A 24,292-nucleotide genomic window follows, 5' to 3' on the forward strand; every position below is an offset into this window, starting at 1 on the left:
CAGTATAACAATGCAGTACTAGAAAATGAAGACGAAACAACACTCTGTTTTATTTGTCCTTTGCCTGTACTGTGCTTTACTTTTTTCTTCCTCTCCAGTTGCATGAGATCTCCTCCAGGCAGCCAGGAGCGCTTTCAGTCACGCATTACCATCGTACCTTTAACTTAGCTGTATTTTTTATTTTTGTTGGAACACGCTGCTGCAATATGGAGAAAAGCAGAACCATTGATAGGCATTTAGAAAAATGGATTTTTGAAGCTTAAAACGCTTGCAAACTATTCTAAAATTGGCTTTCAAAAGTGAATTTCCACAGGAGAAATGACTACTTTGGTGCTCGCTAAGGGACAGGGCACGTTCTGCTGCGCATCCCAAGTATGAGTAGCTGTTCCTGGTGACTGCAAGTTCTGAAATGCTCCTGAATCACCACCGTGACGGAGGTAAACGCGCTCACCCATTAATAGACCATTTAAGTGTAACGTCAGATTGTTCTTTGGAAACGACACAGTTTGTGGAGTTCTCCTCCCTACTGTCTGCCATGTTCTCATTTTTCTCATCTTTTCTCCTTACTGTGCTTCTGTTCCTCTCTGTGACCTCTTTCTCTTTTGCCTCTCTCTGCCTTCCTGTAGACATAAAACATGTTACCTCTGCGTACTCATTTAATTGTTTTTTTGGACCTGTTGTATTTTTGGACCTGCCGTTTTGGATCCAGTCTGAGAAAGGTGTAAAGCACCTTTCACCCTCTTGGCTGAGAGCTGCGTGGCTCTTGGTTTGTCCCTCTTCCAGTGAAGAAGAAAGGAGGTGAGCCTTGATCCCATGAGCAGCTCTACCCAGTGCGTGGGTAGAGGAGGAGCGATCGTAACGCTCCTGACCTGTCTGGGATGGAGCCGGGGACAGGATAACAACTGTGTCCTTGTCAGCTCTTTACCCCCCCGGTACGTACATACACTGAGGATAGCCCTCTACGGGTACAGTTGTGATTATCAATCAGGAGCACTTACGCTGAATGGCTTCAATGGCAAGCTATCATGATTTATATATGTGATATAAGTGATATATAAGTGATATATTTATATAAATGATATATTGACATAAGCGATACATGTGTATATATCACTTGAATGCTGCAAATTGTGTTCCCTTATGTCAAATGGAACATTTGTAACAGCTGAACGTATAGGAAAAATAGGAGAGGAACATAAAGAGAATTGCTGAATGCCCCCACTTTTCCCTTCTGAACTTTCAGTTGCTACGTAACTGTCAGCAAAAGTACACGTAACATGGGATACCTACCGAATAAGGACAAAAATATGCACGTGGTTCTGTATAACGTAAATGGATTAGAAGGTTTTAATGCTAAGTCCCTAAGCCTAGCAGTACCTGCTAAACAAGAAAACATTGTAGCAGTAAACTACCCCAAAACAGCAAAGATGCACTTTTTTGTCAAAGAGCATATGAGTCTTGGGTATTTAGTCAGTAAGTTAAAATAGTTTACAGTCACAGTTAAAAGTCTTACAGCCTTGGCATTTAGTCAGGAAGTTAAAACGTCAGGCCAGCAGGTGTATTCATGGGCAGTGAAATAACAGAAAAACAGTGCTGGGCAGTGGAGTCCTTGCATTAGCAATTAGTTGGGTTTTTCTCTACCACAATTTGTCAAATCCAGACTGGTCTCTGGTTAAAGCCCCAGAAGATGTCTGGGAGCAAGGTGAGAGTTGGCAGCTGAGCGGTGCAAACGTGTTTGTGTCTCCCCCGAACTGCCCCACCGGCACGGTACAAGCACTAGGTAGAGCCTCTGTTTGAAGAGCATATTTTTCTCAGGTTTTTATTTGGCAAAGCAGGTACCTGTTTGCCTGACTCATCTAGGGAATTTCTTTCTACGCTGCTGAGAGTCACCAGGGAGGTCCCTGTTCCTGTTCGAGCCTGCTGTCTTCGCTTTCCTGCAGAACTAGGCGTTCCTCCACCTCCTGCGCTTCTAAGGCAGCTGGAGCCGGCCCGGTTCCCATCTGCGTTCTTCCTTCTAAATTAACGATCACGAAACATCCTCATGGCATCTGCGCTAGTTCTCCAATGGAGGCATTTTGTTCGCTCGTGTATTGACCCATGCTATGATGTGGAAAGCACGGAACAGCTGGGACATGCTCACCTTTGAAAATCCCCAGCGAGTGTATTAAGAGTTGTCTCGTAAAGGCAACCCGGCTCTCTCAGGTGCCAGCCTATTGCTTAAGCAGAAACAAAACTTCCCTAATTCCTCGTTCTACAAAAAAAAAAAAAAATGTTTAGGAGGAGGAAGAGTGCTGAAAAAAGTATATATACTTGTATATAAAGCCAGTCACAACTTTGTTTTTGTTGAGAGGTCTTCAACCTTTAATTTTTCAGAAGCGTGTAGGTTTTGATAAGACATCATTGCAGTAAAGCCCTGTGGATTGTACAAATAAATAACTAGTAAAGGGAAAAATTATACAGAAGTGGTTATATTTAGGCATAAAGCTTCTCCTGTCCAAATATTTTGTAAAGGTAGAAGAGTTTAAAATAAAGATTAGGACAAAGGTATCGCATTACCAACTATTAAATGAGTATGTGGGATGGTGCTCAGAAGTCATACCGGTTCAGCCATCTCAGAGTCTTCTGCTGGGCTGAACTGTTCCCTTTTCTAACCTTTTTCTCCAAAAATGTAGTAGTTGTTCACCATCTCTGCCAGTCTATCAGAGTCTGATATGTGAAGATTCCCATCTAACATAAAAAGAGCTGAGTTAGAAGAGTTGAGCCAACCTCTGGGATTTGGAGTGCAAATATTTTCACGCTCCCTGGGGTAAAATACCTATCTAAAGGTATTTTTCGGTTTAGTTTTCTTTCTGGGTAAGAAAAAAATGCGTTGCACTTACTTTCCAAAAGTGAAGTATTGAGTATTTTATTCCACAGATATTTAATTAAATGCTTCTTCTCATCATAAGAAGCCTTGGGAATATAATCAGAGTTTCTTCACTAATTTAAGGAATATAATGCAAGCGTGCAAGGAGGAATAGATAAAGCTAGAAAAATAATTACAGAGGTGATGTGTATTCAAATCCCCAGTGCTAATGAAATTCATCCTGAAGCCTTACGCAGCTGGCCAGAGCAGTCTCTGAGCCCTTATCCATGACCCATACTTGAACCTGACGGATGAGAGGAGGCGATAACAAATCAAAAAACTGCTGTCCAATCTGTTCTCAGACATATATGAGAAAAATTTTTAAAGTCCTAGCTTTAAAGTGCATAGCTGATGGTAACTTTGCTGCTCAGTAAAGCTACCTCCCTTCTTTGCCTAAGTAATTTGTTCCGTAGATGGGGAGAGAGCGAGAAAGGCAGTCTGTCTGAAGCCGAGTTGCTCTTTTGAAAGTTTTCCATGTGTGATTCTAACAAGCAAACATGGGAGATCTGATCCACTTTAAATCACCACTGACATGGTCATGGCCGGATAGGAAAACATTATCTTATGTGCTTGCTGTTAGACAGGGAAGCGGCTTCAGTGCTGTCATGAGCCCATGACAAATATTAAACCTGAGTCTGTCGTGTTTAATTTGTTTCTTCATTGACTTAGCAATACACTAAAGACTGGAATTGCAAAGTTGTAGATGATACCAGCTTCAGAAAGGTTTGAAAGCGTTTTGACAAGGACAGAATTGTAATTTTAAATGCTGTTGGCACATGAAGTAATGATCTGAAATAATTAAGATGTAATGCGGTCATGACAAGTGCTAAGCAATACCAAACAGAAAATAACTGGCTGGGCATAACTAATAGCGCTAAAAAGGCCTGAAGAAGGGCAGCTGGATGGAGTGGCTTTGTGCGAGGAGGAACTGAGTAGATTTGGGCCCTTCTACCTGGGGAAGACGCTGCTCCTCAGTGGGATGGGGCTGGGGAAGAGTGGTCGCACACAATTTATTAAGCCTTTCTCACAATACCAGAACTATAGATTAAAGCATATTAAATGAAGTTCTGCAGTAGCAGGGTTAAAGCAAACGAGTGGGGCGCTTTTCCACGCAACGATGAGCCCGCGGAGCGCCCTGCCGCAGAGGGCGGCGGAGGAGAAAGCTTAGCTGGGGTCAGGGTGCTATTTGACAACTTCAGGGAGGAAAAGTCGTTCCAGAGCTGCACCAGGCTTTGGCTCAGTCAGTCCTAAAGCAGCAGTTTGCTGCGAATTGGCAGGATATCCTTGTCCTGCTCACGCTTTTCCCTGTGAGCTTTCACTGCAGGCTGCTGCTATTGGAGACATCCTTCTCGGCTGCGGGTTACTGACTGCAGCTGCGTACGCTGTTGCTGTGTTTCAGCATGACTTAAGAAACAAGTAGATCCTCCATTACTAAATTTCTATGATACTCTGGCCATATTTGAGGTAATTAATGATCCTTGTACTAATCTGCAGAAAGACACTGAAATCGGTGACAGTTTTTCTGTATATTTGAGGTAAGAAAGAATGTGTGCAGAGTTATTACGTAACTATTCAGGCTAGTTGTCAGGAAAATAATTTCATGACCGCCTTTATCCATGCAATAAATTACCCATAAAAGAGGATAAGAGACTAATTTAATTAATTTGATTTAATCCCAATAGTGTATTGTTTTATTAGGCAATGCTGTGTCATAATTGAGAGTTGTAACTTACTAAACACACTTTATAACCGTGGAGCTATTAATTAATGCTAAATTACGGTAAAATTAACAAAGTGGCATAAACAAGCCACGTTAAATGTTTAGAAAAAGTGATAGTGCATTGCATCAAAGGCTGCTTGTGTAAAGCATTTTTGAAAGAGTTTGCCGAAACTAATGCTTACATAATAAGATGATTGTAAAAGTGGAAATAGGGCAAGGAGAACATTCCCTATGATTTTGCCATTCGAAAGACTCCTTTGAAAAGAAGAGGAAATAACTCAGCCAGATATTCTTAAGTGAGCATTGAAGCAAGATTCTCAAACCCAAACGAACAGTTTTCAGGAGGAAGTCTGAAAAATAAACTTAATGTCTTCTTGAGCCGCCTTCTGCTTTTGACACTTGTTTGTCTTTCTTGAATACACATCCGAACAACTCGTGCTTTAATTTGGCTATGATGTATTAATACTACAGCTGAGATTTCTGTTCTCTTTTGGAGGATCTTAGCTATCATGAAGTGTATAAAACTATTTACTTGCTTAAACAATGTGCTGGATTGGATGGTTCACAAATTCTGGAAGTCCTTCAGATGTTCCTTCATCATTGTACATTAAGTAGAGAAGTACCAAATACACGTTATCAAAATGCGGGACCCCAGGGCCAGTGGCAGTATGAAATGAAAAAAGTAAGTTTGAACTTCTTCAAACCTGGGATCAAATCTAATTAAGACCAAATGTGTTGCAGTAATCTGAAATCAAATTTTAGAAGTGACTGAGAACACCTAGTGGCGAGATTGCTAAGGTTTAAAAAAAACTCCCCGGGGTTGATGATTTTGTTCTGTGTGGGACAACGTTCATACTTCTCTAAATATATCCGCTTTTGGAACGTTTGCTGGAATTTTCAAAAACGTGTCACGTTGGAACCTACTGAAAATCAAAATCGATTTTCCATTATGTCACAAACAAACTCTAAAAATGTACCAAAAACCTTTTTTTTCCAGAAATAAGTTATGCAAATTTACTCTAAAGCCTAAAATGATTATGTCTGTAGCTTGCTATTGAATGCTACATTAAGCATCATGATGATACAAGATGATGCAAATAGATCTGTTAGTATAAATTAAAGCTCAAAAGTCTTAAGTCAGCAGGCTGCTAGAAACATTTGTTACAAATATCAAAACACAGTTGACTTCTGCTTTCAGTGTTTGGGACAATATTTGGTCCTTTTTATGAGTTTTAACGCAGCAGTGTGACAAATCTGTGGTGAGCCAACAGTTTTCTGTCCTGTTTCCTGCTACGCAGACCCACAATGTGCATACGGGAGCAAGCAAAGGCATTGCTACAGTGCCTATACAGATGTTTGTGGAAGTTCATAGCCGTAACGTGGGTACATGTCTGTGGTTCTTAACATATGTGGCCTTGTAGATGCCCGTTTGCTTTCAGGTACCAGACTCTTTGCAGGTGTGTGTATTGTTTTGAACAGTAGAGGACATCAGTTTTTGATTTGGTTTTTAATTAAATTTATTACTGTACAAAGGGATGATGGAGGAGTATATGCTGCTGGGACCGTAAATCTGTGACTCATTTGAAATACATTCCTGCAGATTTCCTTGTGTACGTGCATGTAGGTGGAATAAATGTCAGCCAAGACAAACATAGCCAAAAATAGGCAAACGTAAATACTCCACAGCCTGGGGAGTGAGAAAGTACCGGAGCGTTTATTCCAGAATAGGCTGTTCTAATATTCCTGAACCTCATTAAGATGAAGATTAGGAGGGAAAATTCAGGAGGAGAGTGATGAGTATGCGTAAATACAGAGAGCAACCACTTGTTTAAAGCTCAGTCTAACTATGTCAAGCAAGTTTCTATCGTCCATATTTATGAACGGTGTTGCTATGCCGGGGGGGGAAGGCTCAGCGTCTCAGCGAGGGACCACGTCTGGGACTGTGACGGAGAACATCTGGTTCTGCCCAAGTTCAGGATATGGAGTATGTGGTTGGAAACACAATGTTACTTTATGGCCTAGGAGCAGCTGCAGCAGTGATAGTTTTGTTCTGCGTGTGCTTGAACAAAATCCTAAAAAGCTTTCCCATCTCATGCCGAATTTGCACTTGGCGTCTCTTGCTGTCATTTCCCAATCAGACAATTGCAAAATATGTTGTACATGGATCCATTTGGACTCTGGTGCAGATTAAACTTGGATTTTGGACTAAGACTTTCCAAGGTGGGCACACAGTCTTTACCAAGTGGGAACGGCTGTTCAGCCGTTCCTCTCTGGCCGCGCTTGCTGAGAAGGCTACCCTGCTGTCCGCCGCTGCTCTCCCACCTCCGCAAGCCTCGCGTCTGGGCTGCTTCTAGGGTTTTTTCCGAAACCATTTAATGCCAGATGCACCAGGATCTACCGCTTCAGTTGCCTTGTTTAACTTGGACTGAAGGAGATTGAGAACCAGCAGGCGCCCTGTGCTGCTGGAGAGAGTGGGTACCTCTGGCAGGGTGGCCGTAAGGAGCAGCCGGTCGGAGGCTGGGAGACGTGTGGGCCCCTCCGTTTTCACTTGGCGTCGCTGGAGCTGGAGGAGGACGTATTTGCAGTCTCGCTCTCTCTTTGGCTTTCTCTCCAGCTTCTCTCCCCCGATGAGTAACAGCCTCTTATTGAAAGAGGCTGGCACCATGTTTTCTGCCCTTATCAAGAAGAGCATTAACTGAGCTAAAACCTTTTCAGCCTGAATAAGCCAGAGAGTAGTGCAAGATATTTTCTGCTTTTCCAGATTTCTCCTTTTTCAGGACGAATTACTGTGATTGTCTCACATTTTGAGAGATCCTTCTGTTCCGTGGACCCTCTGGATGAAATAAGATTTTTTTTTTTTTGGGCCCTAATGAGACAGGAGGAGCAAGGCTGTGTCCCTGGGTTGTGTTAGCAGAAAGACGGCCCGGGCTCAGAGTTGCCACGTAGGCTAACTTGTCCCGTTGCCAGCTTCATATTATCATCTGATTTTAAAAATGAGCGTGTGTGGAGATACCTTGTCTTTCAGGGAAGGTCTGACAGGGGAGGTCTGACAGTCTCTGCCTTCTCATCCTGTGTTATTTGTAATGGTCTCTACCACAGGGGCTACGTATGGCGGACTACCGTTGTTGGTTGTCAAGATTATTTTATTTATACAATTTTGTAAAGTGTGTTGTATTATACGGTGAGGCAGCTGATTGGACAGAGCATTGCCCAAGCCGTTTAGACGTGAGGTCGTGTAGAATGGTGCAATGACCTGTGAGAAACACAGAGCAAACAGAGAGGAGGTTTGTGCATTTATTCTATAGGTGGAATAAACACGCGGTACCCGTTGATCTATAAGCAAACTGTTTTTCTGTTGCACTGTGAAATTTTCAGTGGTCTGCATTTAGGAGCAAATCCATAAAGGCAATCAGAATTTTTAAAAAATATTGTTGGTGGTTTGCGTTTTATTAGCAGCAGTGAATTCACCATATTAGAACTGAGCGAACGCAGGTGCGCACACAGAGGCAGGCAGTCCTCAAGCAAGAGGACTGAAATATGCCTGCAGCTTTACCTGGTCAAAGTCCCAGATCTTGGCCGTGCCCAACTCTCAACGTCAGCAGACCAAAAGAGTCTGTAGGTGCCCCCTGCGTCTCAAATAAAAGGTCAGGAACGCGTTTGAGGAAACCTGAGAAACAGCTCCTTTATACGCTAGGAGCATTTCTGCTTTCCCATCTATTCCTGCAGTCTTCCGAAAATGCAAAATGACAAGAATCTGGCCACAGCTACAGTTCACGCCTGCCCTTCAGCCTTTCGACATCGCTTGCGGGTGTTCGCAGGGTCAGAGTTCTCTTCACCTTTTCTTTCCCAAACTTGTCCTTTTCCTCTCCTTTAGGTGAGATATTTAACACTTTTTTTTCTTGGATATTGTAGTATTAAACAAGAGCAAACATGCTGTCCTTTAAAGAGAGCAGGATCTTTGAAAAATACTGGAAAATTATGTTTCAGATTTAATGACAGGAGTAGTTTTTCAGGCAGTCGTCACTGGCAGAAATTAAACTCCTCTTGAATTACAGCCTCAAAGATGTATTTAGTCAGCAAAGTTTTATGAAATGATTACACAAACATGCCACTTGTTCTTCCTCTGTAACCTAAAGGAAATGTATACATCATCTGTTACAAGCAAACACGGCAGCAGGATTTGGTAGCGCCTTTCGTTGCTTCTTCCGTCACCGAAAGGATAGCGAAGCGCAGGCCATGTGTAAAATCTTCAATAGTAAATGTAGCGTAAGGGCCTAGAGGTTGCTTGTTGCGTGACTGTGTCATCACTGCTAACTGAAGGATCCCTGGTTCTTGCCTCTCGGGATGGCTCTGTTACATGACACTGCCAGCAGAGGCTGGCAGAGAGCACTGAAATGCAGTGAGGTGAGTGAAGGCACGCTCTTACCTTACCCTACCATGCTAGAGTTACTTCCTTAACTGTTTCTCTCGCATATCCCCCCAGTTTCCACTGGGACTGGAAATGGGTAACGTTTAGTTCAGAGCAGTGGTATGGTTTGGAGGTGAATCCTCCAGGTATTTCCACTTACCAGATTTTGGGGCATGTGAACGTGTGTTGGTGCGTGTGAACTAGGTTCCTTTCAGAGGAAATTAAACCAGAAGCTTGGATCCAGTGGGTACAAAATACTCCCTCCCCCGAACAGGGGTGGATGAGAGTGCAAATGAGGGACTGATCCTTCAGACAGCTTTGAACCACAGGTATGGCGGCGTTAAAAAGTCCAAAGTAAAACCCAACTTTACATATAGATGAAATGGCTACAGCGCTGCCTGTTTTCATCGTTCATTCCTGATCCACTCCTATCGCACCGAATCACTTGCTGATGAAATAGCCACAGTCTGTAGCTGTGGCATTGTCTTCTCGTGCAGTAGAAAATTCAGAGACGGGGTGATTTCTTCTTAATATTAAAATCCAAAACATTCACAGTCTGAAGAGATTATTTTTCGGTAAATAATACGCATAACTAAAAGCCCTTGATGACGGTGAGGAAAAGCGTGCTATAGTGTGTGAGCAACATGCAGAATGATGCCTCTTCATTACAAAAATGCAAAATGATGATCATTTCTCATAAGATCTACTGACGACGGGCATTAATCTCTTAGTAAAGCAAGTAGTAAACATTGTTCCCATGGTAATAGAGTTGGTTCGTTTCCTCTGCCGCAGCTACAGGCATGGAAGACTGGACGTTCTCTGGGCAGACTAATTGGAGCCTTAATGCTGTAGATTTTTGTTGGTGAAACAGATAGTTACTGGGATGGCATGTCAAGTTGGCAGCAGCTATGGCAGTAGTAAAGTGTGCCAGTGCTTCCTATAGACCAGTGCACGCACTAGAGGAACAACTGTCCTCCCAGCTCCGATTCGCTACTAAGTCCATTTAAATGACAGAATTTGAGTTGTCTGTGGAGTAAGTATATTTGTCTGCTGACAGCTCTTTTTCTCTTGAATAACAAAGGTAGACTTTTCTGGTTTTTTCGGAAATAAAAGCAGCCGTTTGTTGTTAATTCTGTGGCCCCAGAAACGAACCGCAGGTTGTTTATTTTTGTCCTAATGCACTGGTTGAGGTTCTCTTTTTGTATATGTACGGTAAGAGAAAGGATTTGGTCACGCTGACCTCTTTCCGGGGAAAAAAGTGTTATAGTCCCACACTCAGATGGTTCCTTGTTAACATAGCTTACTTATATTTATCGAAATACTTATTTTGAAGGTTAATCAAATACCATTTTGGTTCTCCGTCCTTAACTGCTATTTTGTTTGAGGTCAACATAACCTGCATTTTCACAAACTTCCATCAACCATAAAAACCTTGAGTTGTTTAAAAAATCTGACAGCCCGACCTGCCATGTGTTTGTTCCACTTCAGAACAAAACAACGGTTCCAGTTACAGCAAAGCAAACCGTGCGTACCGAAATGTGCCTGATTTCTGCTTTAAGAGCATGGAAAACTGACTTAACTCAAATACACATAACAGTAAATAGCTTCTGTGCCGTCAATTAATAGCCTTCAGAATGAGTTCTGCTGTTTTGTTGGTAGTGTGGAAGAGTCACAGCCCTTTGCATATTCCAAACAATTGAGAACTGTTTCTTAGATAACTAACAACTACTAGAGTAAAAGAGAAAGCGGCAACCTGCGAAATATCTTGGCTTCACGTGAAATTGTCCGATGATAATGCTGACAAATGCTCTCTTAGGAAAGATCTGCGTTTTGCAGAGTAAGAGAGGTGAAATGAGCCCAGTAGCTCTACAACTCATTTTTAAAGCCAACCAGTAACAATTTATGACCTCCCCCAAGTAAAGATCCTGTTCAAAAGCCGTGACTCAGTCTCATCTCTGGAGATCCCTGTTGTGTGCAGCAAGCAGAGCTCGGCTTGAGCTGCAAAAGACAGTTTTGCAGCACGCATGGTGAGCCTGACGGCTTTGGAATTGTAATCTGAGGCTAAAAACTGCACAAGGTCTCATTTTCAGACTAGGCACGCAGAATATGTCTAAACCAAACCGACTCCAGACGATTCCAGGCAATTGTTTGGTTTAGACATATTCTGCGTGCCTAGTCTGAAAACGAGACCGTGTACAATTTCTAGCTTCAGGTACTACATTTTCAGCCTATGCATACCCTTGGAGTATGGGAACATTCAGAGCTACAGACTTGGTGTAGGCTTGGCTTGGTTTAGGTTTAGGTTTGGCTAACTTACAGTTATACACGTTTTTCTAAGTAAGTGACTCAAGAAACCTTTGTAAAACCTTTGTTCCTCAAAACATGTACCAATATGCTAATAGCTAGTAAGCACACACGCAGTTGCAGAAGTTTGGTACAAGAGGCTGCTGACAACCTGGATGAGGCAAGAGGGGGTTTACAGATCTACTGAGGGGAAAAATGGGAGGGTACCCAGTGACCACCCACATTGCCCAGCAGCTCCCCACAGGGGAAAAAAAGGGCTTATGCGGTGACCACTGCCGGCCTGCACTGCCCCAGCCAGCACAAAACCACGGGGACCCCATGTCCCCGGTCTCAAACTGGGGAGTCCCTGCCCCAGCGCCCAGCAGAAGGCAAGCCTTGCCAGAGGTCCTTACACGTTCCCCCTTGGAGCGGTGGGAAAAGAGAAACCCCCGAAACCTGACAGCCTGTGCTGTGAGGCCAAAATGCTTCTTGAATCTCTTGTCCTTTTCTGGGCAGACCAAGTTTCCCTGTAGCACAGCCTCACCTGGGCTGTAACTGGAGGAACAGCCTCCAAAATACTCCTCTCTCCCCATCAGTTATTTCCTCCACCTCAGGGAGGCATTCACTGAACAGTACAGTTCAAGTAATGGGCTCTGCCCACACACATAATAAAGACGTGTAAAACTCCAGTAGGAGATTTTACTGGAAACGTTTTAGATTGGGAAAGGCAGACAATATACCTAAGTGTACAAAAATTACAGATGAGTGCCTGATAGATAGATTTATGGTAGATTTTCTGAAAGAATGAAGGTTATTGTGAATTTTTGCTTAGCTTCTGAGTGGCGAGACCGCCTGAAAATATGTAAGCTGTTTTCATGAAAACATCAGGCTTTCTTTTCTTGTTATTTTTCTAATTTGAAGCTGCCTTTATGAGAAATAAAATAAGAAATATCAGAAGCTATGTATTCTGCTTTTCTTTACTCGTTTGGAAAGCGAAGACTCCTATTTTAATAAACACGTTAGATGCTCTTATTAGTCAGTAATGAAAATATGAACAGCACTATTAACCTTCCATTTTCTGTTTTTCAGGTGATCAACCTATGAGCTCAACAGCTATGGCTGAGAAGTACAATTAAGGTAGTGTAACTTCCCGTTTAATGTGGGCATGCTTTTGGCAAAAATGATCTCCAAAATTTGCTCTCTAATAATTCATTTAATAACTCGCGTTCCTTGAAGTTCTGTTCACATTTGGACGGGCTGGTTTATTTATTTATTTAGCACTTTGGCCTCTGCCTCTCCCGAAAGCTGCTTAATTTTTTTTTCCTTTCACTCCCCCCTTCTCACGTTGAGCGCTAGTATTAGCAGGATAGACATGTTTGTCTTGTCTCTATTCAATATCTTCGACAGATATTCCTTATCTTTTGATTCTCTCTGTTTAGTATTAGTAAGACTATTTTAAGATGTCTGTGTAGAGTTACGTGTTGGGAATAATGCTTTTATGACATAATTGTGCCTGAAGGTCATGTCCTGTAAAGATTAGCTCAGAAAACGTTGTGGGGAAATGATAGAAAAATCTGTCCGTAGGAGGCTTTTAGAATGGTGCCTGCTGCATGCTTCATGGCACTGAGAATTTAATTGTTGATTTGAATCACAAGATGGAAATCGGCTCAGCGACGCTGCTATACCACAGGGAAAAGATGGTTGTTTTTGTTGGAACTCTGTATCGTGACCCGAGTTATCTCTCTTCGTGGCACGGTCTCACTTGTAAATTCTGAAAAAAGAGTGGCCAGACAGGAGAACGTGGAATTGTTTCAGGTTCTTTTCCCCTGACTAGTTGTCCTGAACTTGGATGGCACGGTAAGCGTCAGTGAAAAAAACATTTTCTTTCCTATGGAAAATGAAGATTAACAAGTATAAACAAAGGAGCACAGCAGTGCCATCAAATTAAAAAGCTACTGAACAGTACTAAACATTGTTTTTCTGAAACGACTTCAACTAGTTTTCGCCAACGTATTTAGCTTGGCAGTATTCCTGTTCCACTTCAAACGCTCCGCTATTGGTTGAGTATCGCCATTGAAGTAGTAAACTGTAAAAGCATGCTGAAATACCAAATGACCAGTTGAGCTTTTGCTTCCAAGAAACAGTAGGATTGTTGTTGGGGCTGTGAAATTTATTGGGGGACGAATAAGGATAAGAAAACTCTCATTGTTTTTAGTTACTTGCTTTGCAGGAAGTGAATGCATTACTTTTTTGATTTTGCCTCTGACTGCCGCCAGTCCTGAAACTGCAGAATTCTTAATGGGTATTTCAGTATGGGGATAACGCCCTCTGACTGGCAAGAGACTGGCAAAAAAGAGCAAAAAAGAAATTCTGAAAAGAGCGTGTGAGCTAGGTTGTTTCAGTACTGCCTAATGTCTTGAGCAAAGAGTAATCGAGAACATCATCATAACGGGAGTGGGATAAAAGGCAGAAAAGTTTCATCTGTAGATTTTGTCAGGCCAACTCAATGTTTCTTTTTGCTGAGAGCATCTTGGACTACAGTAATGTGATGGCTTAAGCTATCGAGATTTAAAGGAAGCGTTCAAGTGCAATTCCCAAAGGAAATTATTATTTAAAGTGGAGATGGTATAGATAAATACAGGAATTATAAGAAGCTGGCTTAGGCAGATAAGGAGCTGGGTGAAGAGGGGACTAGGACGGGATGTACTGAGAGGTAAGTTACCAGGCTGCAAGAGTTAGCAGAAGTATTCGTTAGGGATAGGTCTTGTGACCAGTCCTCTTCAGTATTTCCTTTAGTATCCTTGGTCTTTGATACAATTTTTTAAAAAACTGCTGCAATACTGTGGAAGACAGAATTATTATGACTTTGTGGATTAGTGTAATGAAGGCAGGATAAAATTTAATATTAATAAACACACTGTCATTACCTGAGGGACTAATAGCAGCATTTTTTGGTACAAACAAGACATGCAGCATATGTAAATTGGACTTTTTTTTTGTAAAAAATGTGTTTGGTTGCAGCCCCTAGCTAAGCAGAAGAAAGTTTTATACTCTAGATAGTTGTCTTTAAGACCTGCTTGCCAAAGAATGTCAATCTAAATCTAAATAGTTTAGAGCCTAGATATTTAAATTGTCTAAATTACGATAAGATAAAACCTTGGATTTAGGATATCAAATTCCAAAGCTTATGCTGTAGTGCTTGAAGTGGCTGCCGGGGTGAATCCTAGCCTTGCATCAAGATGTTCAGGTAGGAGGTGACAGGACTACAAAAGAAGTAGGTTCCCATGGCAGCTGAGGACCTGACCTTCAGATATCCGGCCTGTCTACTCCCTCCCTTCCAATAACCCGCAAACAAACTAAAAACTAGGAGATGAGCCAGTGCAGGTGCCTTCACTAAGTGAGCAGTTAGGAAACAACCCTCCGTAGTGGAAGATCAGCCGCAAATATAAAGCTAGAAGCAGAGCAAGAGCCTTAATGAAGCCAGGAGAGACCCAGGAAGCAGTTGGTTGTTGAAGTATTAACAGTTCTGGCTGCAGAGGGGAGGACTGCAGCAAGACACGCGTTACAGGAGGAGAGGTCAGAGCAACCTAATACAAAGGCAAACAAATTCAGTTGCCTGCTAACCGCACGTCGTGGAAGAATGGCAGATAAAACCAGCACAGGGTGTGGAGGGTCCAGATTACTGCGCTGAGTCTCCTGTTTATTGAGTACCTGCCTTGCACGTCACTGGTAGATGTGTGCAGATTACGAGGATAAGTTCATTATGCTCGAGGAGGAAGTTTTCTTCACTAACACACCGCCTTCGGGGTCATCGCTGAACAGTTCTGCTTCCAGCTGAATAACCCTAAAATTGCAGAGAAAGAGGGGCATCTTAGAGCCATCCTGCCTCCAAATTGGCAGCCCTGCTTTCTCAGCCAAATGATACCATGCTGGCGAACGGGGCAATGAACCTAATAAGCCCTTCCCAATGAGAGAGGACCAGGAATTAGAGCTTCAAGGCAAAAGGATAAGAAAGCTCTACTTTATTATGGTGCACTTAAGAATCTGTTCTTTCCTCAGATGAACGGAAAGCTCTTCACATGAATAAATAACTGGCCAAAAGACAAGAAACTGAGGGTAGGAATAACTGATCAATTTTCAGAGGGAGAGGGCAACACCGGTAGTGCCTCAAAAGAATCTCTGCTTGAACCTGTGATATTCAACTGATAAATGGCCTGGACAAGACGACACAGTTTGCTGATGATGCTGTTATTCGGAGTAGTAAAGATGAGTGCTGACTGTGAGAAACTACAGAGGACTCTTGCAAAACTAAGTGCCTGGGCAAGGCAATCACAGGTGAAATTCAATGTAGATGAACGCAAAGTAAAGCATATGGAAGAGGAAAAATATCCCACGTATATGGTGATGAATGCTGAGTTGACCATTGCCTCTCACCGACCTAATAAAATGTTGGGAATAAATATGGCTGTAAAGTATAAAAGATACCTCTATGAAAATGTTAAGTTTATACTCAATAGCGGTGAAAAAGCAAACAATATATCAGGAGAGAAACTAAATTACCCAGAAGAATGTCACCCTCCTATGGTGTAAGCCTCTCTTTCTCTTAGATCCTGAGTACTGTGTGCAGTTCTGTTTCTCCATCTCAGAAACGTATGGCAGGAGCCAGGAAAGTTTTGAGGCTGGAAAGTGTTATGCAGATTTCCTCCAAGGAACAGTTACAACAGTGTAGCGCTTACTGACATGGAAAAAAGACAGAGCAGTCTGAGAACTGCCCAGTGGCTGCCAAGAGTCACTAGGGACACACTGATAGATTTTTATTTCCAATGTAAGAGGAAGGGAGCATCAAATGATATCAGAGGGCGGCAAGTGCAGAAATCATGAAAAGGAGGGCTCTTCACACCGGGTGGTGCTTGCTGCAGTTACCAAGCTATGGCATGAGGTGAATGCTAACGTCTTGCACAGGGGCAAACAGCGACAGGACTCACGTATGAAAGGAAAATGTAACAGGGCCTAGTAAGTATAAAGACTTGACACTTTACTCAGGAAGGGACTGAGCGCTTGCTTGGAAGCTAGGTGAGAACTCTGGGAAATACCGCTAGGTGATGGCTCTGTTCTTCCCTGGAGCTCTGCTGCCATCAGGCAGGCGATGAGAGGCTTGACAGACCCTCGCGTGAAGTGCTGTTCATATGTTGATATGCAGGTTGCAGAGGGGAGGACCAAAGAGCCACCATTTGCGTAGGTATTTAAAAAAAAAAAAAAAAAAAAAAGACTGGAAGTGACTTCCGACTGCATCTGGCCAACAGGAGCAGGGAAGTGTTTGCACAGTAGCACAAGGCTCAGTGGGACTATTGTATACAGTTTGGTTACCCGTCATCAGAAAAAGATGCATTTTAACTTGAAGAGTTGTTGAAAAGGATGAGCAAGGAAATGGTGTGTCGCTATTCTTCTGTGTTACAGAACTGAGTGGGATTGACTTCATTTTCTAACAAAATGAGGGTATGGTTACTCTTTAAAAATACTTTCGGGGGCAAATACGAGTGAGACTGATAAAAAAAAAAAAAAAGTGAGTGGATGTAACTGTGTCTTGAGTACATTTAGACTGGAAATTAGAAGACATGTAACTGAATAGATGAAAGAAATTCTAGAACAGCTTTCCAGACAGATAGCCGGGACAGAAAAGTGCTTTGCTTTTTCAAGATGAAGTCTATGGGAGTAATTACATTTCTGAATGTGAGTTCACCTGCAGGTCTCGGTTACTGCTTGTAACACCAGGAGCTGGGTGCTTGGTTTGCTGGTGTCCCCAGGCTGTGCAGGAAACAGAGCTGAACAAATTTGCCAGTTGTATTTATCCCTTTATATTGTATTTAATTGCATCCCATGCCTTGGGACTTCATAGGTCGTGTAAAGAGGCCAGGAGGACCTTTTTGCCTTGATGCTTACTTGATGTTTGGGATGTTTTTCCCTTCCTGTTATGTTTGACTGTTGTCCTAGGATCTTCTGGATGTTTTCATGTTACAAATACTCAGCTGCCTCAGACTACTTAGGGCATCAGTCATACCTTCCCCTTACCTCCTCCACTTTTTCTGTCACATACTGTAATTTTTGAGACTTTCGATGATTATAATTTGCTAAAAGGTGTATTTTTTTTTTCAACTGTTACTATATGGCATATGGTAAATGAGCAGGGCAGAATGTGACATTCTTCAGGGCACTTTGCTCTTACCATTTATTACGTGGTGGTCTGCAGTTAGTGGGGATTGGTGATCCGGCTGGTCCTTTTTGCAGGCCTGTGTTCTGCTGCACGCACTGAGTTCATTAGTTGGATTCACAGCCTACACGCACAGCATTAATCTGAAAGTGTTTGAAGAGCTGTCTTCCCTCAGAGGATAAATCTCTTGCCTCTGCACTTTCACTCCTGCCAGCTCTGGAGGCACACAACTGGTTTTGGAGCTCACAGGCACATGCAACGTGAGATGGCAATGCAGAAGCTGAATTGTAATGCCAGCAGTGAAGCTGATGCTACCTTAATAAGGACAACAGAAAAAATAATTCAGGCAGTTCTGCGTGCAATTCATTGGTTGTATATAAAAGACAATGTCTCTTCAGTGCTACTGTTAAACTACAGAAATTAAAAGCGTATGGAGTGTAAGATGCGCTAGAACATAACTGCACTTGCTTCTGTCTAATATGGATAACAATAGTAAGTAACACACGTTTCCGCATTGGGCTACCAATCTTCAGGCGTGTTCTTGCAGAAACTCATGCTGCATGTTTACACTGATTTGTTACCTCCATGGAAGCTAGAGCTGAATTACCGTTACTTATCCACAGGCTGCTGACACCTTCATGTTATTCTGTGGACATCCCCAGACGGATGAATCCTTCTAACAGAGAGGCGGATCGTGACATTTTGATAAAGCAAGACTCCAGTCTGAATTCAGACCGTTGACCCAATGACGTTAGATACACTAGGATCTATGGCATTTGGAACCATTGACAGCACAGATGCTGGAAGTCTACAAGTATATTTTATTATGCCGTTTTAAAGTATTTTAAGTTGAATTATATAAATAATTTTGTGGGGATCAAGAGTAGGCGTGTCAGGCGAAAGAATGAAAAGGTCAATTAAAATAGGGTTATAGATACGGGAGTCCGAGTCATCTGAACAAACATATGTTCATAGGCTTGTTTTTTGGTAACACTTAAAAGACCAGAAAATGTTTTTCTATCCTGTGACCCATCAGTGCAAATGCAGTGTAACGTTTTTGTCAGGACCGAAAAGCTCTGAGGACTAGGAGCTAATTTCTTCTGTTGGCGATGAAAGGAAGCTCTAATATTGCGAAGCTCTGTTATTCTGGAGATTTAAAAGACAAGTGAAAACTGTACACATGGTAAGATGAAAAATTTTAAGAGGTGGACATACTGCAAATATCCTGGCACTGTTAGCTTACCTATCATGATAGGACCCTACAGGACAGGTGTTCTGGGAGAACGGACATTCGTTAGGACGTGACTGAAGGGGGAGATTTTGAACTGTAGCCAGAACCTGCGGATGGAAACTTTAAATAAATAAATAAAAATCAACGTAGGAGTTAACTGATATACCTAATGCAGGGAATGCATAAAATGTTTGTGGTTGTTCAAACCAGCAAGCAAACATGCTTCTGCATTATGAACAATTTGCAGTTGATGGAGTGGCTTTGCAATGAGCTTTGCTGAGAGGGAATTACAGCCAGCCAGCCTCCTGGGCATTTGCAAAAATAATGTCAGGACTGCAGTACAGAGTAAAGACTTTCGATGGCAGAATTCTTTTTCTGAATCATGCTTTATTCTTCTCAGGTACTGTAACACGAACTAATTTAGGGATGTTTCTTCATCCCAGATGAAACCTCTAACTGATTTTGAAGATGAATACAGAAGGGAGACAGAGAGAGAGAGAGAGAGGATGCGAAAGAACATTTGTGTGTATGAAGGCTTATGTGAAGTGATAAGGGTAGAAGTAAAAAGAATCGTACAGAAGCAGCTTCAGTGATGGAATAGCACTAGTTGTCTTTTTACAGGGCTATCGTGAAGATGCACCTTTTAAGAAAGATTTTTGCGTATCCTTTTATCAACTTAATGCCTAGCGCACTGGGCACGTACAACACTTCTGGCTACCCACTAATTTCAGCCTTTGCTAATGAAGGAAGTTTCTTGGGCCGAGTAATATGAACAAAGACAGAACCGTCTCCCTTCAAGTGTGGCAGACACAACAGGCTGTTCGGTCGTGGATAACATCATCAGCAACGTAAAACAGGGTGAGTGCTTTGCCGAGAGAAGTCACACATATCAAAATAGTTTTGGAGGATTGTTCTTTTTCAGAAACAAACGGCAAAGCTCAGGAGAATATTAATATCAAAGCAACAACCAAATCAGTTTTCTCTTAGAAAGAAAGCACACACTAGTGACTAGAGCTAATTTAATTGGGCTGATTATGAGGTAGAAAGCTGTAAACTCGTTAGTGGAAGCTTAGTATATCAGAATTGTTTCTGCTGTTCTGTTTTATGAAGTGAAACAATTTAGCATTGGACAGCAAGGAGTGGAAGCCTATTCCTTTAGCAAACAAAGTACACAGTAGGAGTGCCACCTAACTGCCTAGTTTTTTTGGTTTTGTTTTTAACATGATGCTCCTCTCCACAAGATTCCAGCATTAATGATGGCAAATCTTATGCAACACAGCTTGCTTGCATGAGTGGAGCGGTATGTGCGGACCTCCCTTTATACTGTCCATCCATTACAACAATATTAGCCAGGCCAATACGTTCAAGAAAGCTTAAAGGCAAGACTGTCCTTTGTTACAGCAATAGTGGCTTTATTTTTCAGAAGGTAACTAAGAATGTTGTTGTTAACTTTGCAGTAGTAGCGGGATTCCTACTGTTTCTTCATGCAAAGCGGCTCTTCTTGCAGTGCTGTCATCTTACCGTTGGTTTATGTCTGCCAACTAGCCGTGGACTTTGACATCTCCAGCCGCAAATTCACTCATTTCTACAGTCATCTTCCGTGTTTTCTGTATTAAAACTATGCCATAAGGAATAAAATGCTGGTTACATTGTCGAGCAAATAGCAACACAGTGGGAATCAGCCTGTATATATTCTTACACATAATATCATGAGTTTGCTAATAGGCTGCATATCTTTCTTACAAGGTTCACACTCCTGCACACCAATAGTTATGCTACAAACCAATGCTTTTCGCCACATAAATGGGATCATTACTTGGAGCTAATCGCATCTACAGATGTTTTCAGTTAAGAAACTGGAGGTCTAGTTTGAGTAGTCAAACTGCAAGCCTCACACTCGTTAGCATCCCGTCAGCATTGCTCAGATTCTGTTCAGATTCTAAGCCGATATAAGGCCCCTCCAGACAACCCAGACGATAACTCCTTCCAGTTCTGCTGTGTAGTCGCTACAGTCAAACTAGCCCCAACCTCCATTTTGTGGTTGCCTCTGCCTTTGTGTCACTTGTTTATAAGACATCCCTATGAGATGGAGCTGTAGCTATTGGGGGTTTCCGAGCAGAGAAGTAAGACAGAGAAAGATGAAGGAAAGTGTGTTTTTAAGGGAGCTTAGAATTAGTGGAAACTAGGTGCCAATGAGAGAATTCCTACACTGGGATCTGCCTTTATGGATTTTGGATTTTCTTCTTCCCCGAAGGAAGTGTGTAATCAAATTTGGCCTTACTGCCTGAGACGCTGGCTGCCTGAATACGTAGGTACTGCTCCTTTCATTTTGATGCTGCTATGTTATTAAGTCTGTTTTCTGTATATAGATTGATACGTTTTAACAAAATAATTCTTTTGACTATTTTTAGTTGATTTAGTCTGGGGCACTGACTTCTTTTGTTGCGTTCTTGAATCATTATTTTCATGGACAGTTAGAAAGTCCTTCGTAAGGTAAAACATTTCCACAGTAAGAATAAATAACACAAACAGTGACCTTTCAGTCCCAAGGAGAGTGTCGACTTAAGATCCTCGCAGCTTCTTGCCTCAGTGCAGACTGACATTTGCAAGGTTGATCAGTTGCTTATTTCGATGTAAATCAACATGGAAGGAAAATCCTGTCATCTCATGAGTCATGATAGCACAGTCCATCTATTTTCTGTTTAAGTGATGGATAATACACCACATAAATTTACCATCAATGCATAATTTAAATGATGGGTGCTATCAAATAGCAGCGTGGAGGTGTGAAAAGGAAGAGATTGTTAAAATATTGAAAAATCTGCTCTGTTTAATAAAGAGAAAGATGTCTATCAGTGAATTTGCCAACTATGATTTAAAACATCTTTGCAACCGACTATCTACACTGATAGTGTTTTAGGGATCAGAAGCAGCTCTTTGAATGTGAGTCATCGTGAATTCTAATGAAGATGCGCCAGCATTTAATATATAAAATTGAGAAAAATGAAAGTATTTTTTTCTTTATTAATACTGTCCTTTAAAGACCTTGTGTCTTTTCATACCCAGAAAATGGGTATGAAAGCCGGAAGAGCAAGCGGTTCCCTCTGCCGGCCGTAGCAGCAAGCCAGCTGCCTGCCTTCCTTGTCCCTAGTTTAGCCTAAACTTCTTGCAAATCTCCCACCAATCTTAGGTTTTTATTATTGGCCTAACCACGCTCGCCGAGTGCTCTGGCACGCACTGATCGTGGCTTCAGTTTAATGGCATTTTAACGTAGCAGCGTGGCAGCAGAGGATCCAGAGACGTTTGCGAGGAGTTCTGTATTCTTTTGTGCAGGCGACACGGCAGAAGCCCTAGAGGAAGGTTTCAGAGTCTTGCATGACGTGGAGGTGAGGAGAGAAAAGCAAGAATCCTGACCTTCCTGACACTGCAGGTTCTCTGAGGTTTGAACAGATCCATCATTTGCGTTGAGACCTTCAACAATACGGGCGTAGACGTCACTATTGAAAACGTCCATGCGTCAGGATGACACTTGAAGCTTCACGGTCACATAAGATCCTTCAGCACCAAGACTTCCAGTTCCTTAAGGAAACGACACTTCTGACTGATTCGGCTCACAAGATTCATGAGTTGTGGCAATGTGGCCCCACTGAACAAGCTGGGTACCGTCTTATTCCCCAGCTTGCCGTTATCAGATCTGACTTTGAGATTACTGGACAAATTGTTGGGCCTACCATTGCTGTTCTGGGCAGATAACACCGCTTCTTTATTTAGAGGCTTCCCGGTTTATCCTGTGCTTCTCATAGTGGGTGTTTTGTTAAATGTCACTGTTCAAAATCATACCGACTCTTTAAGATCCACTGCTTCTGAATTCTATACGGTCACTGCAAACCCTGTGTGTTCAACCGGAGTTTGCCTTCACTGGGCTCTTTGACAGAAGCTTAATCCTTAAATGGATAAAGCTCCGATAATATATTCCTGGTATTTTGTTACTAGTGTTACACACACTCTGAGCCTATACAGCCCTTTCTGTACTGGAAATTGTTCCGATTCAAGACAGCGCATTTCTGAGACAGCGCATACCGTTTTCTTGCATCTCAGAAGACTTTGGACATATCTTTCCAAAATTATATAGGGAGAGTGATAGGAGTCCTAGCCTTTGATCTTTCTCAGCGATCTGCATCATCTGCAGCAGTTAGCAATGACTTAGCAGACGTCCTGAGCTTAATGTGACAAGCAAACTGGGAGGTGCCGAAGAAAACCCATCCTAAACCTGCCCTGGTTCACTGTGGACGGGCAATACCAGAATCTGAATTTTTCTTCATGAGTCATAGCCCCAAAGCTTTGGAAAAGCCTCTGTGCTTTTCGGTTGTTTCCCTCATTTTGAGACTAGTACGACAAACCAGGCAGGATAAGGTTTCGGTCAGTTGAGGTAGGGTATGTTACAGGTGGTGGCACTTCGGCTTCTTCTTCATCCCTGCAGGCTGCCCAGAATGTTTGGGAAACAAAGTCAGATATTAGGCCCTAGAGCACCTAGTCTCTTCAGTGTTGCTCTTCACATGTAAGAGCCTCACCATGTGTTATCTAGAAGCTGAGACAACCACCGCCATAAATGGTTTGCTCCCAAAACAGACATTTAACTCTCTTGCCTACTGCTGTAATCACGCCTCGCCTGCAGTACTGAAACGTCTCGTGAACTTTCCTCAGACAAATCCTTCAGCTAGAGATGCAGCTCCCTCTTCAAAAGCTTTTGGAGCCTCCTGTCAGACCACTTTCGTGGTGTTTGCTGCAGCACGATGGTGTGTTTTGAGGCTGTGTCCTGGGTTTTGTCCCTTCACCGAGCGAGTGACCCGAGGCTCTGGTGGCAGGGCCACCTTTTGTATCTTTCAATAAGGACAGGTACTGAGGAGATGGCACCCAAATTAATTTGGAAGGTAGCCCTGAACTTTTACTAGAACATGTCCATTCCTTATTAGATCTTGTCTTCAGACTGCTTTTAATGACAGAAAAGAAGAAGCTGCCTCTGCTAGATAAGTGATGGGTCCTCCTGGAACTTACCCTTGCTTTTATGTACCTAGTCACTGCCCCCCCCCCCCAACTTTTTACTAAATATACAGAAAAGAGCTTACAGAGTACATATACATTCATTTACTTTAAAACGATTGGCAAGCCTCCATCCTAAATATCAAGGCAAAGCCAAAATCATCTCCTTCAGTCTGAGACCTGCAAGTCAGCAGAGTGAAACAGCCCACTGACTTTTATTAAATGCTGTGCACTTGACATGACAGCCAAGTCAAATGCCACGTTTGGGAGAGCAGTAATTTATTTCTTGATTGAGTAATACACTGAAAGAGTCGTTCCTGTTCTCTAGAGAAATATGTTGCACCTCCAGGGAGACCCCACACTGCTGCATCTTAAAACAGAAGGTCCCTCCTTGGGGTCACTGATTCTTCAGGGTTGTGTGGGCAGTGTTCGAGCCCCCCTACTGCTCTCTGCTTGTTTTTCCGGAGTCGTCTTCGGAACCGGGAAGAAAAGGAGGG

At 42.5% G+C, this 24,292-nt stretch overlaps 1 protein-coding gene across 2 annotated transcripts in view; it reads left to right on the forward strand.

The window, feature by feature from the left end:
- The window catches only part of PCDH15 (protocadherin related 15), a 1,072,490-nt gene that overhangs the window by 624,832 nt on the left and 423,366 nt on the right, over positions 1-24,292 (forward strand). For both annotated transcript variants that reach the window (XM_068951042.1, XM_068951049.1), the window contains one exon: positions 12,406-12,453. The gene's annotated coding sequence lies outside the window, so the exon portion shown is untranslated. The remainder of the gene's footprint in view (positions 1-12,405; positions 12,454-24,292) is intronic.

This window comes from Struthio camelus, chromosome 7 (assembly GCF_040807025.1).
Source record: "Struthio camelus isolate bStrCam1 chromosome 7, bStrCam1.hap1, whole genome shotgun sequence".
NCBI lineage: Eukaryota > Metazoa > Chordata > Aves > Struthioniformes > Struthionidae > Struthio > Struthio camelus.